The sequence below is a fragment of the Microcaecilia unicolor genome, chromosome 1 (genome assembly GCF_901765095.1).
Source record: "Microcaecilia unicolor chromosome 1, aMicUni1.1, whole genome shotgun sequence".
Classification (NCBI taxonomy): Eukaryota; Metazoa; Chordata; class Amphibia; order Gymnophiona; family Siphonopidae; genus Microcaecilia; species Microcaecilia unicolor.
Window position 1 is genome coordinate 590780034 of NC_044031.1, and position 17569 is coordinate 590797602.

Here is a 17569-nt window from a genome sequence, read left to right on the forward strand (position 1 = left end):
ACACTGGTGGAATACAAAGTCGTGCAGCAAAATTTTGAACAGATTTATGTTGAATGTAGCACCCTGAATCATTTTGAAAAGTCGACCCCTGTGGCTCTGAGTAGGAAGTGACCCATGAGAACTTGAAGTAAATGTCAAGTAAAGTCAAAAGCCATTCTATGAACAGCTTTCTCTAAAATACTGTCCTAGGCCCCAAAAGATATCTTGGATGTGATGAGAAAATGTTCAAGAATTGAATCTATTGTGCCTCCTAGTGTAACACTCACAAGAGATGATAGAATTGCTTGTTTTGAAAGTTACAGCAAATTATATAGAAGATGAATTGTGTAGCCAGCATCCAAGGTAACATTCTTAAGGTTTAAAGACTTGTGAATTCAAGAGCAAATCTAATAACTTGACATAAACTGAAATGATTTCTTTGTTAGATGTCACCATGAAAAAAGATATTGATTTGTTGCATCAAAATGATAAACAACCATCTTTTATAGATAATCTTCATGCTGCTGCAAGCATAGGAGGTTTCTTTTTTGAAACATAACAAAATCTGACTGCAGAGCATAAATCGTTTAGGGAATGAAACTGCATAATTATATTGTTTTGTTTTTTTAATCTTCTCTGAGCATCTGCTGCATTTTCTCTTCTTTCAACATTTCTGTTCTTTTTTTGTTGACAAAAAATGATCTGGTTATTATCTTTGACTGGCCATAGCTCATTCCAAAAAATCTGTCTAGAATGTCCAACAGAAAAGTTTAACTAAGGGGCCCTTATACTAAAGTACCCTAAAATGTGCAATTAACGAATTTTAACACGGGAGTTTACCGCACAATAACCACAAATTTTATGTGGCATTTTATATGGACTTTCCTAATTTTTTTTTATTTGCAGGTCATGTGCTAATGGTAACATTAGCGTGTGTTAGAGTTAATGCTGGTGCACATAGTGCCTCCTATTTAGGAGGTGCTAAATGCTTCCACATTAACTCTACATTAGCTAATTGGCAAATGCTAAGAACAACACCCTAGCTGGCTAATACTTCTACATCCACTCTTCACCCATACCATGCTCCATCAGAGAAAAATTACAAAAAAATTCAATAACATGTGGTTTGACACATGGTAACAGCTAAACTCCCGCAAAATGCTTCACTACATTTATGTGCTAGCCTGTTATTACAAGCAACTGCGCATTAACCTCTTGATTCTATAAAAATTGCCAAAAATTGTGCATGCAAATTTAGGTACATTCGTGAATTTCACATGCTATTTAATAGAATAATGAGCCAATTAATGCCAATAATTGGCTTTTATCAAGCAATTATTGGCACTAATTAGATTTAATTGGGACCTATGTGCACAAAATTAGGTGCGGGATTTGTACCTACAATTTACTTGTGGGCCAAAAAAGGGGCACGGAAATGGGAGGATCATGAGCATTTCGGGGCAGATCGGGGGTGTGATTTTGAGTTACACACGTAATTATAAAATAACGGTGCTACACACATAAATTCAGGTGTGGGGATTTGCACCACATTTTCATTGGTGCAAATGGCAGCATCTAAATTTACATGTGACCTCTCCACTTAAGTGTTAATTCTATAAACCATACCAAACTTTAGGAGCGGCCTTATAGAATACCCCTTAATTGGGGGGGGGGGGATGCAGCACCAATTTTTTAGATGCCATACAAAGAATCTAGCCCTAAGAGTTTAACACCCTTTAGAAAAGGGTCTCTAAGGGTTTGTAGAAGGATAATTATTTTATCTGTACATCATAATAAATATTCATGTAAGTTAACACCACCAGTTTGGTGTCAAAAAGTATGCATAGTTTGACAAATATTAGTTTCTTAGTGTTTAGCTTGGTTTCGTTAGAAGAGGGCTCAGAGATGGCCCTTCTGTTATGGAGAAGTGGGATTAGACACTCAACTGTTAGGAAATCATGCATAATGGAAGTGGAGTGTTCTAGCTTCCAGATCACAAAAGATTGACTCTTAAAAATAGTTTACTACCATAAAAAAAGAAATGGATGAATTGTTTAGCAATTAGTCAACAAGCAAATTGAAGGTGACATATTTCAAATGACTAACTTAAGACATTTTCAAGCAGCCCATATACTTACAAATTATGCAGATGATTCTGTGTGTAATTTCCCTTTTAAAATTCACATGAACTATACGAGTTAAAAGCATCCTTATATTTCTTTGACTGGGTGACAAAGAACCGATTAAAGGACATGCACTAGATACAAGTCAGTGGCCACAGCCAGAAGGATGCTAAGCCACATAAAGAGAGGTATAACCAGCAGAAGAAAGGAGGTATTGATGCCCCTGTACAAGTTATTGGTGAGGACCCACTTGGACTATTGTGTTGAGCTTTGAATGCCATATCTCACTAAGTACATAAAAAGACTTCAAGCAGTTCAGAGAAAAATGACAAAAATTGTATGAGGTTTGCACCACAAGATGTATGAGAAGAGACTTGATGACATGAAGATGTATATCCCAGAGGAAAGTAGAGATATGGGTGATATGATACAGAAATGCAAATATTTGAGAGGTATTAATATACAAACAGACCTTTTCCACAGACAGAAAGGCGGTAGAACTAGAGGATATAAATTGAGGTTGCAGAGGGGCTGACTCAGGAATAACGTCAGGAAGTACTTTTTCACAAAGAGGGTGGTAGATATCATACCTGGAATGGAAGTGGTAGAGATGAAAATGGCAACAGAATTCAAAAGTGCATGGGATAAACACTATTCTGACCTCTTTACAGCATTCTTTGCTGAGTATATTCAAATAATTAGACCCAATGGCCCTGATATTCAGACCAAGGGAGGTAGTTGGGCTGTCTCTCAGGATCCACACTGAACCCGGATATTCAATGCTGGGTCATTTCCAGTGACCGGTATTGAATATCCGGGGTTTTTCCGTCCAGTTTGAAGATAACCAGCTATATTGACATGGCTAGTTATCATTAAACTGGCCAAAGATATGCCATGGTATGACGCGGCGAAATATGACCACGACACCCTGTTTAAAAATCAGCGAATAGCCTATAGCATGTTCGGTTATCTGCCAGCCGTTAACTACAGATATTCAGAGGAGGATTGCCAGTTATCCCCCACTGAATATCAGCTGATTGCTGATTAAGCCCTATTTAATTGGTCAGCATCCATTCTGACTGGTTAAATAGCACTAAATTTTGGGAGGAGAGAGAGAGGGGGGGGGGGGACTCTTGTTCTTAATCCAAATTCTTCCTTTAATGCAGTTGATGACAAGGCAAAGAAATCAGACATTTACAATAGTGATGAGCTGCATCAGGAATTCTATAGAGTGAGACTGTACTGTGATGAGCCCCCATTCATAGGAAGAAGGGACTAGCTCTAGCTGATAATGCCATTATTCTCAATGTCAATATTCTCAATGGGAAAAAAGGTAGATAGTGGGGTTCTGCAGAAGTCTGTGCTGGGACTGTTGCTTTTTAACATATTTATAAATGATCTAGAGATGGGAATAACTAGTGAGGTAATTAAATTTGCTGATGACACAAAGTTATTCAAACTTGTTAAATCGCAAGAGGATTGTGAAAAATTGCAAGAGGACCTTACAAGACTGGGTGACTGGGCATCCAAATGGCAGATGACGTTTAATGTGAGCAAGTACAAAGTGATGTACTGTATGTGGGAAAGTGGAACCCAAACTATAGTTACGTGATGTAAGGTTCCACATCAGAAAACCCTCTGCTCAGTGTGCAGCGATAGCTAAGGAAGCAAATAGAATGTTAGGAATTATTAGGAAAGGAAAAGAATGGAAAACATGAATGAGAATGTTATGATGCCTTTGTATCACTCCATAATGCAAACACACCTGAATACTGTGTGCAATTCTGGACACCATATCTCAAAAAAGATATAGCAGAATTAGAAAACATACAGAGAAGGGTGATAAAAATGATAAAGCGGATGAGACCACTTCCCAATGAGGAAAGGCTAAAGCAGCTAGGGCTTTTCAACTTGAAGAACAGAAAGCTAAGGAGAGATATGATAGAGATCTATAAAATGCTGAGTGGAGTGGAACGGATAGATGTGAATACTTTGTTTACTCTTTCCAAAAATACTATGGCTAGGGGGCTGCAATGAAGCTACTAAGTAGTAAATTTAAAACAAATCAGATATAAGAAAACTCCTCGTGGTGGAGTACTGAATTACACTTATAAATAAGTTAGCAGAAAGGTCTTTGCCAAGGTCTATGGTAGACCAAACAGGCTCTATGCACAACTCCAGCTACAAGCCCCGCACACTCAGGACAAACAACAGCAATACCAGAAAATGGGAGATAGAGCATTCAGGCGGGCCTCACAGCAGATCGGGAACCCACTCGTACAGAGTCCAAGCGTGCGGGCCGAATGGGAACCCACTCGTACACTGGGAAGGGAGAAAGAACAACAGAGGGTTCTCCAAGGGACTGGAGCACAAGTAGCGCACAGAGCGCTGGCAAGAGATACAAGGGAATAGGCAAGAGACAGAAGCTTCTAAAGGCACACACAAGGCTGTGCCACCGAGCAGACAAGGATACAGGAAGCCCCCACAAAGGAATGCTCTAGGCTGTACCATACAGCACACAAAGGTAAAGGGAAACCACCTATAGAATAAACAAAGCTGGCCCCACAACACACAAGGATAAAGGGAACTGCTTATGGGAATATACAAGGCTGTGCCACACAGCACTCAAGGTAAAGAGAATCCACACACAAGAATGCACAAGGCTGACCCCACAACACACAAGGATAAAGGGAACTGCTATAGAAATACACAAGGCTATGCCACTCAGCACTCAAGGTAAAGTGAAGAGTAAGCAAACAAAGAAAGTTGCCTTAACATACACAGATCAGATAAGGAGCACTGCTCACTGGAATCAGGAGACAGATTCAGCAAACAAAGGGAAAACTTAACCAAACAAACAGGAGCAAATACAAGAACAGGGAGACTGCCAAGCAGAGGCAGAACCACAGGGAGCAAAGCTTAAGCTTAGCACAAAAAGGAACACAGAGAGAAGGGGAACTAAATCAAACAACTAAGAACAATACAAAGCACAAGCTTACCACAGACAGTACAAAACCAGAGAAGTAGGGAACAGACCAGGTGTAGTAGAGTGAGGCAATCAAGCTCATGCTGTGAATACCCAGGACACACACACATACACAATCAACAAACAACGAGGAGAGAAGCAAAACTGCAACCTATACACAAAGTGCCCTAGCACAAGCAGGCTTCAGATGAGCAATCAAGACTAAAGCAAAGGTTACTGGGAAAGGTAGGCTTAAGTAGATCTTGGCTTCTGACGTCTGCAGCTACAGACATCAGCTCAAATCCTGACAGGCCAATGAGAGGCGAGTTCCAGCCATTCCCCTGCCTGTTTAGCAGAGCGGGTTCCAGCTGTTCCCTTGCCTGTTTAGCAGAATCATAAAATCTCCCTTGGCTGCTCCACCTCCTGCATCCGGATTGGCCTAAATGTGTGCCCTTTCTGAGCTATGGCTCCTATTGGCTGCCTCCTGTAACTCCCGGGTTACCTACTGCCCCTCAAGCACCCAGCATTCCCTGGGGCCAACTTTTTAAAAAATAAATTATTATGAGGCTGCGCTGAAGTGCAATACACAAACCCCTGCCCTCTTTGCCTCTGTGGACGTTTATATTTTATATAGATATAGGCTGCCGAGCCCCAACAATTTATTTTTATTTTTCCTGGGCTCCCTCTGCCTCAAAAATGGGTTCACGCACATGCACGGCCCATGATGTCACAGCCTCCCATATTTAGTGATGTTATGCACATGTGCGGTCACCCAATGACCTGGCCTGAGGCTCAGGCAGAGCCAGGGCCTTTCCTGCCAGTACTCCCCAGTCAAAAATGAGCCTCAGATGGCTCAAAAATGAGCCCAGAAGACCTGGATTACCAACACCCATGGAGGGGCTGCAGGAAGCATGACCCTCACTCACAGGCACCAGCAAGAGAGTTCTCACCCCCCTAAAAGTAAATAAAATAATATTTTAGTTAACCCCTGGTTACATTTGCCCCTGTTGAACAAACAATTTTGTTGCCAAACAAAAGTTTGTCACAATTTAAGCATTAAACATACAATTTTACTCATGTACACATTGGTGAGGTTAACCTTAGTTCCCAACCAAGATTCCATTTTACACCTCTTTGAACCTTTTAGTACAGAACACAAGTTTCAGCTTCATAAGCTGGCCTCTTTCCTTTAGTTTTCCTCTTAGAAACTCTCCTTATACTGTCATCCTCTTCTTCCTGAACTGCTGTAGCACCCTGTGCTGTGGAACCAAGTGTTCCTGCCCCAGGAGGGTCTTGGATTGTAATATCAGTCAGTTCAGTGGGAACAGGAATTTTTGCTCTGGTCAGGCAAACCTCATTATAGATAACATACCACACGGTCAGCACCTTCATTGTCAAATACATCAGTTACATCATCCTCAAAACACATCTGGGTTTCATCCTCTTTTCCTCCTTTAGGGACCTCCAAGGCCTCTGACTTGGTCTTTACAGAAGAAGATCTACATGTACTGGAAATGGTTTTCAAGGATGACGATCTGGAGGTACTGAAAGAAATTTCAGTGAACCTGGAAGATGAACCAAATTGACAAGTTAAGGCATGATAAATCACCTGAACTAGATGGCATACACCCCAGGGTACTGAAAGAACTCAAACATGAAATTGCTGATCTGCTGTTAGTGATCTGTAACCTGTCATTAAAATCATCCGTAGTACTTGAACATTGGAGGGTGGCCATTGTAAAGATGATTTTTTAAGGGTTCCAGGGGTGACCTGGGAAATTACAGACCAGTAAGCCTGACTTCAGTGCCAGGGAAAATAGTGGAAACTATTGTAAAGAAAACAATTACGGAACACGTAGACAAATATGGCTTAATGGGAAGTCCAGCCTCACTAATTGGCTTCATTTCTTTGAAGGCGTAAATAAACACGTAGATAAAGGTGAGCTGGTTGATGTAGTGTATCTAGAGTTTCAGAAAGCTTATAACAAAGTTCCTCTTGAGAGACTCCTGAGAAAATTAAAAAGTCATGGGATAGGAGGCAATGCCCTTCTTTGGATTAGGAATTGGTTACTGGACAGGGTAATGTTAAATGGCCATTTTCTCAATGGAGGAGGGTGAATACTGGAGTGCCGCAGGGATCTGTACTGAGACTGGTGCTATTTAACATATTTATAAATGATCTGGAAAAGAATCATAGTTACCTGATGCTAGGATCCGCCTTAGGAGTTAGCACTCAAGAAAACGATCTAGGTGTTGTAGTAAACAATACGCTGACATCTTTTGCCCAGTGTGTGGCAGCAGCCAAAAAAGCAAACAGGATGCTAGGAATTATTAGGAATACGATGCAATCTAAGACCAAGAATATTATAATGTCTCTCTATCGCTCCATAGTGCGACCTCACCATGAGTATTGTGTTCAATTCTGGTTGCTGTATCTCAAAAAAGATACAGCAGAATTAGAAAAGGTTCAAAAATGAGTGACCAAAATGATAAAGGGGATGGAAATCCTCTCACATGAGGAAATTCTAAAGAGGTTAGGGCTCTTCAGCTTGGGAAAGAGATGGCTGACAGGGGATATGATTGCGGTCTGTAAAATCCTGAGAGATGTAGAATGGGTAAAAGTGAATTGAGTTTTCACTCTTTCAAAAAGTATAAAGACCAAGGGACACTCAATGAAATTACATGGAAATACATTTAAAACAAATAAGAGAAAATATTTTTTTCACTCAAAGAATAGTTAAGCTCTGGAACTCACTACTGGAGGATGTGGTAACAGCGATTAACGTATCTGAGTTTTAAAAAGATGTCCAAGTTCCTGGAGGAAAAGTCAATAGTCTGCTATTGAGATAGGAATGGGGAAACCACTGCTTGCCCAGGGATTGGTAATATGGAATGTTGTTACTAACTGGATTTCTGCCAGGTACTTGTGGCCTGGATTGGCCACTGTTGGATGCAGGATACTGGGCTAGATGGAACATTGGTCTGACCCAGTATGGCTATTCTTATGTTCTTACTCTAAGCCATCTATCAGCTCAGAGGACACAAGTTTCATTTATTCCCTGTGTAAAACTTCTATCAGACCGGTCTTATTTTGGATCTTGTACACATTTGATTCCTTTCCTAGAACTTCTATGACCTGGTAGGGTGTATGGTCCCAGACATCATGAATCTTTTTTATTATTATTATTATTAGCATTTTAGATAATTAACAAGCATAAACACTTGAAAAGCAAGGCACATCTTGGCAAAATACAAAAGGAAAAAGAAAAATAGATAGTATCCATTTCTCCAAATTCACAAGAAATTTTAATGTTCATCAGACCACAAAAGAAGAGAGTGAGATCCAAGAATAAGGAAATAAAAACCCTGAAGCATAGGTCAATTAGAGGAAAAGAAAAATAAATCAATAGCCTATTGAAGTAGCAAATAATATAATAGCTAAGCACTTGTCTGAGCATCTTCACCCGAGGCACAGGATGGTTCCAACTCCCTTGCTGTCAAGAAAAACTAACTGCTCAGGGTCAAAAATACATATTTTTTGAAGAATAAGTTATACAACATTTGCAAGGAAAACACTATAGGAACTTAGTCCCAAGTGAAATCACCTGAGGACATAATAAAAGAAATTTCTTCCTACACAAATAAGGAAACATCAAAATGTTTTGACCCATAAACAGCTTTTGCCTTTAGTGAAAATAAGGTTTCATGACATGTTCTCTATCCTGAGGAAATACAAAAGTGACAAGAGTTGCACCAGACACAGATTCAGAGTCAGATTTCTTCAGAAATTCTATCAAATTAAGACTGTCCTGGGATATATCTTGTATTTCAATAGCCTGGTCAGCTCCAGAGGAACTTTTAACATCTAGTGGCTTTACATTTAAAGGAATATAGTACAATTTAGAAACAGGTGGAATAGTTCTTTAGGAATTAATAAAATCTCCTCAAAATAACTCTTCAATAAATGTAAAATAGAAAAAAATGGATGTTTAGGGAAATTAAGGAAATGCAGATTCAAGAATCTCATATAATTTTTCAGGTTCTCAATCAATCCTCCTTGTGATAATGAGTTTATCTTTAACCAGGGCAGATTGAACTTTCTGGGACTCAGCAAACTCTGTTGAAATCTTCTGTAATTGAGTTTGTACAATTTCCATGTCTCTATCAGTTTTCAAAGTAGTTGAACTAAATGATACCACAGCATTTGTAAGAGATGTCACAGCCATATGCAAAGAAGACAAACCTTCCCATACCGAATTGAGTGCAACTTGCCTAGGCTTCACCAGCAGAGCAGGTACCTTTAACTGCTGAAGAATTACTTCAGAAAATTTGGCAAACCTGACAATGTTGTTACTGCAGCAAGAAGTTCCGTCATCTAGTGTTTCTCCTTGACTCCTCCCTGAGAAGATGACTCGGGCATAGCACTCATTCAGGAGCTTCCCTCCCCAGCCTCAATGCCGACTTGCGACGTAGAGCACTGAAGCTCTCTTCCAGAAAGAGACAATACACCGTAGGCAGAACTTGGCACTGATCTGGACTCAGAGATATATTAGAGTCGCCCATGGATGCTGCCTCAAATGGCACAACAGGAGGATCCAGTATTTGTCGAGAAAATGCTTCGGCAATGGAATGGGGAAACAACCTGGGACTTGGAGGGGAAGTCATTGGGTTTCCCTTTGTGCTTCTTCCCCATCATATGAAGAGAGTGCAGAGATACCTTCCCATGGCTTAAATATCATGTAACTTGTGTTTGCTTTTAAACCCCTGTTTACTGGCAAGCACCCAGTCTCCCATTTCTAGGACAACACCTAGGACAGCAGCTTGCCCTTCAAAGTGCTTTTTCATTTTCAGACCAGCTTGTCTTGCAGTCTCATTGGCTACTTCTCTGGCAGCTTGTAACCTCTCTTGATGGGAAGCGACCCACTCCTCTATGGACTCATTTCCTTCCTCCCTATCTTCTTCAGGGTACAATTGCTGATAGGGGAGCAATGTCTCCAGTCCCAGTAGGAAGTACGCTGGGGAGTACTCTGTGGACTCATGCATTGTGCTGTTGTAGACTTGATTCACCTTCACCAGGTAGTCAGACCAACCATGTTTTCTTTTTTCAGAGAGGGTCCTCAGTAACTGATGCATAGCGCGGTTAAACCTTTTGCACCTGCCATTCATCTGTGAATAGAAGGGGTCATTCTGCTTTTCTCAATTCCATATCATTTGCAAAGTTCCTTGATTGCAGAAGCTTCAAATGACTTCCCTTGGTCTGAATGGAGCTTCTGATGACATCTGTATACACGTATCCACCTGTTGACCAGTTGCTCTGGCGGTTTGGTTTTTGGTAGGAACAGCCACAGTGAACCAGTGAATATATCAGTGATTACCAGCACATTTTCACAACCCTTGCTGTCTCTTTCCAACAGGGTGTAATCCATGGCCACCACCTCTAATAGTCAGGACACACTGAAACATTGCATAGGAGTTCTTTCTTTCAGACACTGCTCTTTGGCACACAGACATCGCTTTTACTTGGCAATCCATGATTCAACTGTTTTCTGCATATTCAGCCAATTATACTTTTTTCTTAGGTTTTTAAGGGTTGTTTCTACATCAAAGTGTCCACCTTGATTGTGATAGCGTTTCATCAACTCAGCACACCTCTGGCACCATTAGTTGAAGAATCTCTATTCCATTTCTTGGATCCTCAATTCTGCGATACAGGATTTTCTGTTTCAGAAACAGCCAGCTGAAAACGGAAAATAGAATTGCATGATTTAGCACTCATAACACAATGCATTGTAGTTTCTTCAAGGAACAGCAGTGCACAGAGGTAACATTCTAAACAAAATCTCACTTTAATGCATATGAAATTAAAAAAAAAAGGGTTTCATCTTATAGCCTAATGCTCTATTTGTTCTGTAGCAAAATTGCACTATCTCAGAGATAACATGACACTGAGTTCAAAGTCAAGAAATACACAGGTTAAACTAAAGAGATTTCCTAACTTCCTTTAAAAAAAATCATCAGAATGCATATAAGTGGTTCTCAAAGTCCTCATAAGTATACAGCATAATCCATTCATGCTATATAATACAGCAAACTAATAATATATGAAGAATTTGCACAATCCTCTTAGGCATTAGTATAAAGCAATAAAACCGGGGCAGCATTATGTATATATAGCCAAAATTTGAAAGCGCAACACCTATTCGAGAGAAGCTTCACTGGCTCCCCATCAGAGAAAGAATAAACTTCAAAGTCCATACACTGATTCACAAAATTATATACGGAGAATCCCCTAGTTACATGAATAACCTGATTGACCTTCCAACTAGAAACAGATCACCGTCTCATAAACTTACCTTAATTTGCACCTTCCCAACTGCAAAGGAATTAAATATAAAACCTCCTATGCATGCAGCCAGCTTTGGAACGCTCTTCCAAGATCCATCTGAACAATGAACGACTATCTACCCTTTAGAAAAATGTTGAAAACCCATCTCTTCAAGCAAGATTACCCTAACGCCCTGAAGTAACCTTATAAGCCCAATCACATGACTCCAGTTTTTGAAGATCATTATATCCTGTCCTTGTCTCCCACTTCTCCTTCATACTCATCCCCTAGTTTTTTCCTTACCATCTTCCCTACACCATACCCCTCTTCCTTTTGATTATCCTATCTCCTTGTACCGCTCCATATTCATCTCACTTATGCTTAAGGCATTTCTATAACCATGTTTACTATAGTTAGTAATATTCTCCTTGTATGACTTTGTAATTATTTTTTTTACTATGTAAGCCGCATTGAACCTGCCCTGTGTGGGAAAGCGCGGGATACAAATGTATTAAATAAATAGATAGATAGATAGATAGATAGATAGATAGATAGATAGATAGGTAGATAGAAAAATACACACATAAGTGTAATTTCTTTCTCAGGAATACCTACCTAAAATATGAGTATACTTTGCAGATTGGGTACTTGTACATAACTGTACCAGGTGGTGGGTAATTTTTAAAGACACTCACAGATCCTCTTCACTGTAAATAATATGAGAATACTCGGACACAACTAAGTGAAGCACAAAAATCAGCACTCACAATTCTATAACAGAAATAAAGGAGGAAAAAGACCTCATAATACTACAGCAATTAATAACACCACTAAATCCGCGGCTACACCTGCCCACAGTAAAACAAGTAATCATGGGTCAAAGAACCTCCTCTGCAAAAAAATACACCAATACTTTTGAAAAATTCTTGTCCTTATGGAAAAGCACTACTCATTAAGCACATAACATAAAAGTGCTATCCATTAAGCACATAACATAATAGTAATATAGTAACATAGTAAATGATGGCAGATAAAGACCTGTATGGTCCATCCAGTCTGCCCAACAAGATAAACTCATTTTACATGGTATGTGTTACTTTATATGTACACCAGAGTTTGATTTGTCCTTGCCTTTCTTAGGGCACAGACCATAGAAGTCTGCCCAGCACTGTTCTTGTACTAAGTTCCAGCCCTTCCCTATCTATTCAGTCACCATCAGGGTGTAGACCGGAGAAGTCTGCCCAGCTCCCGTTTTGTTTCCCAATTACCAGTGTCGCCACCCAAACTCCGCTAAGATTCCATGGAACGATTCCTTCTAAACTGGATTCATTTGTGTTTATCCCACGCATGTTTGAATTCCAAATAGTGCTGTGACTTATCTGAATAGTGCCATGTTTGTGTGTTCAGTGGCTCTACCCCAGCAGATATTCAAAGAGCGTTGCGGTCCCGATGGACCTGTTTTGCATCAGCTTCATCTGGAGACCACATTTTATTATTGTGTTTGTTTCAAGCTCACTGGAGGGTAGTCACTCCACTGTTAGACCTCAAACAACTATATTTTTGCACCTAAAGGACTAGATTCTATATATGATGCCTAAAAAATTGGCGCTGAAACAAAATATGCCTAGGCATGTAAGCCTAAATTTACACACGTTTTATAGAATACACTGTGCGCCTGTCCACACAACTAAATTTAGTCGCAGGCGGTTACACCAAGTAAACTTTGGTGTAAATGCCAATGCCTAACTTACACATGGATCAGATGTATTCTATAACTACATGTATAGATTTTTGAAACACCCACAACCCGCTCATTCCACACCCATGGCCATGCCCCCTTTTCAACTATATGACTTAGAATTTGCACGCATCACTTTACAAAATACGCTTCAACAGTTCTGAGCATAAATTTGAATTAATGCCAATTAGTGTCAATAATTGCTTGTTAATTTGCAATTATCAGCACTGATTGGCTTAACTAATTAAGTTGCATGCTCAAGTGTAGAATATGACTGGATTTGTGCACGTAACTTAAGTCGTGCTATAAAGAATCATGGGGTTAATCCTGTCAGGCACAGAAATGCCTTTGATAACTGCTGTCTTGAAAGCTACTGCTATGTAGGTATATAAAATATTCAACAGTTATAAGCTAGCTCCTCATGAACACAGTCTTCTGAAATGTGGTCAAGGTCTACCACACACCCATTCTTATAAGCATTTGTCTTCTGTGCTCCTACTTCTGGCCCTTCATCTGTGAACACAGAATAGAAATATTTGTTGAGCAATTCCGCTCTATCCTTATCAGCTTCTATGTAATTCTCCCCTTCTCTTTTGAGCCTCACAATGCTTCTTTTGCACTTTTACACCAACATTCTCTCTAAGCTGCATCAGAATCCTCTAATAGTGGGAGGTAGAGTTGCAAAATCATATTTTCAATCCTGAGGGACAGGAAGTGCTAATTTCCCATTGGATCTTTCTCTGGATCAATGGAAATGATTTTAAAAATTTGTATTAAAAAAAACCCAGAACAACCCAAAAAAAAACCTAGCCTCTCCATGATCATTAAGGGGTCCTTTTACAAAGCCATAGTAAAAAGTGGCCTGCAGTAGTATGGGCATGTCTTTTAGGCACACGCAGGGCCATTTTTTACTGCGGCTGGGAAAAAGGCAATTTTTTAATGGGCCTCACTAATAATAAAAATAGCATGTTCCTGTTTAAGGCCTGAGCCTTTACCGCCACCCATTGACCTAGCGGTAAGGGCTCACGTGCTACCCACACAGTAACCATGCAGTGCGTGCCAACGGGGGCACACTGCCGGTTATTGCCGGGAATGTCCCCCACAGTAGAAAAGAGAAAATTATTTTCTACTGTGGGATTTGGCACGCACCAAAATAGGAATTACTACCAGGCACATGCGCTACCCTGGCAGTAGTTCCGATTGGACGCATGCTACATAAGCACCGCCATACTGGGAAAGACCAAGGGTCCATCAAGCCCAGCATCCTGTCTCCGACAGCGGCCAATCCAGGCTTCAAGAACCCGGCAACCCCCCCCCCCCCCAAAAAAAAAAAAAAAATTAATAACGTTCAACGGACTTTTCCCTCAAGAATCTGTCCAAACCCACTTTAAATTCCGTAAGGCCAGCTGCTGTCACTACATTCTCCGGCAGCGAGTTCCAGAGTCTAACTACATGCTGAGTAAAGCAAAACTTTCTCCTATTTGTTTTAAATCTACCATATTCTAGCTTCATCTTGTGTCCCCTGGTTTTGTTGTTGTTTGAAAGTGTAAACAATCGCTTCACATCTGTCCGCTCTACTCCGCTCATTATGACTTCTATCATATCACCCCTCAGCCGCCTTTTCTCCAAGCTGAAGAGCCCTAACCTTCTCAGCCTTTCCTCATAGGGAAGTCATTCCATTCCCTTCTCTGCACCTTTTCTAATTCCTTTATATCTTTTTTGAGATGCGACAACCAGAATTGGACACAATACTCGAGGTGTGGTCGCACCATGGAGCGATACAACGGCATTATAACATCCTCGAGTTTGTTTTCCATCCCTTTCCTAATAATACTCAACATTCTGTGCGCTTTCTTAGTCGCGGCAGCACACTACCTGCACATTAGCCCTCCCGTGCCTTTGTAAAAGGGCCCCTGAACTTTGAGTTTTACCCATAGTTATTTATTTATTTTCAAATTCTTGATACGCTACAAAATGGTTGTAGTATGGCTTCCAAATGGTATACAATGAAATAAAAACTTAAACATAAAATGGGCAAAAGGGAAGGAAAAGAAAGAAGAGTTAGGGAAAGAGATTGTTTGAACTCAGTGCAATTTAGAAAAGGTGAGTCTTGAGGAGGGATTTAATTTTAGAGTATGATATTCTCTTTGAGTTCCACAGCTGGCATCATAAGTGTTGTGGCTGTCCAGATCTTGCCGCGTTGGGATAAGTGGTACCAATGTTTCGTCCATCAGGTACCCTGAAGAAAGCCACATCATGATATGCCCCGAGGTATGCCATATTTTTGCTATGCATTAAATGTGCATTAGTACATTTAGGACTGTGGGGATTATTACAAAATGTGGAAGTAAGACATAGATGGGTCTTGGATGTTTGGCCTGAAATGGCATAGGAGTGGAAGTGGTGAAGGAGGTCACCACTGTAGAGATTTGGGGCATATTTTGACTTAATATAGTGGTCAGTTGTAGAAAAGTATTTGCTGGTCTAGGTAAAGGTGGGGGAGCAAAGAGAGAGTGAATTAGTAATCTAGTGGTTAAAGCAGCAGAGAAACCAGTGTACAAATCCTGCTTCTCCCACTGATTCCTCAGGTAAGTCACTTCACTTTTCATTGGACTTTTCATTGGACAGGGACATAACCTGGCAATACCTGACTGTAACTTCCCTTGAGTCTGGGCTTGAAAAAGATAAACAATTAAACCTAACTGTTGAGTGTTGAATGGTATATACAAATTTCTATGCTATATAACCTCTGCCCAAATATACAGATCTCCATTAGGCAGACTTGATGGGCCATTTTTGTCTTTATCTGCCATCATTGAGGTGCTCTTTTACTAAAAGGTTAATGCGCGGCAACCTGAAACTACCACCGCCCAACAAGGCCTCTGGTGGTAGTTCTGCCTTGAGCATGCACCATTTCCAGCACAATGAAAAACCTGGCGATAATTGGTGTTGCCTGGTTACCGCCGGGTAACCATGGGAGCCCTTACTGCCACCTCAATGGGTGGAGGTAAGTGTTACCCGCTGCATGGCCACACGGTAAGAGTAATTTAAGAAATTTAGGCTTATTCTATAAAGCATGCCAAAATTTAGGCGTACTTTATAGAATACACCTATGCATATTTTTTAGCAGCTTTTTACCTCCTGCAGGAAAAATGGCCCCCACCACCTCCGCAGGGCCCTTTTTACCGCAGCTTGGTAAAAGGACCCCTTACTGTTTTACTCTGCTTTGTTTAATACTAGTTGTTTTCTCAGGCTCATTTGTAAGAATATAATCCATTTCTATTGGCTCCAGTTCATTGCTGACTTCTCAATTCCCACAAAAATCTGCAATGCTGCAGTCCAAGGATGAACTGTTTTATCCTCACAAGTGTTCAACAAATCATCTCTACTCTGCTCAATTTCTATTATATATACTGGTCTGTAAATAACATTTTTAATGTGTTTTGATTAGTCCTCGTTCCATTAAGATAAGTTGTTCTGCAAAATGACATTAGTAATATATGTGGCAACAGTGAATGTTGACAGATAAGGACCACTCAACTGATTCAATTTGCTCATTTGCCTTAGGGGTATGCATGGTAAAAATTTTCATTTCACTTTTTCTTTCATATTGTCTACCCTTTTCTGTCATTTAATTAATTTAGCAGTCCTTTTACTAAGCTGCAGTAACAAGGGCCCTGTGGTATTGGCCATGCCGAGATTTGCTGTGCTGAGGCTCCTTTTATCGCAGTGGGCAAAAGTGAAGAAAAATGAAATGGCAGTGCGGTAAGTATGCATTGGCCACGCAGCCAATTTGGAGGGAGCCCTTACTGTCACCTATTGAGGTGGCAGTAAGGGCTCCCACACTAACCCGGTGGTAACCCCCTGTAGTAAAAATTAACAAAAATTTCTGGTCACACAGGAAATGCTGCTTGTTGGGGGCAGAACTACAGCCAGCGGCCACGTTAGGCCAGCAGTAGTTCCAATTTGCCACGCAGTAGCCCTTTAGTAAAACGGACCCTTAGTTTGAAGTTTCTATTTGGTTCATTATTAAAACAAAATGAACAGATTAAAAAGAAAAAGAAAATCAAAGCAAGCACAGGACCTCCACTGACAAGCCTCAGCCTTCATGTGTCCCACACCCCCACCACACACACACTCAGACCTCTAGACTTTACTTATCTGAGTTAGTCATTAAAATGAATCAAGAGTGATTCCCCAATTATTCCTGCCTGCTAGATCCAGACCAAGATGCTCTATAACATAGGCACTCACACATCACAACTCTCCTTTGTAATGTAAAGAACACTCTCAACACTATCCCCCAGATTCGATATATAGCGCTGAAATTTCTGTGTGGAAATCAAAGCGTATTCCATAACAATGCACAGAGCTTAATTAGTTAACAAGCTCATCAACACTGTTAATTGGATGTCAACAAGCAATTATCAGCACTAATT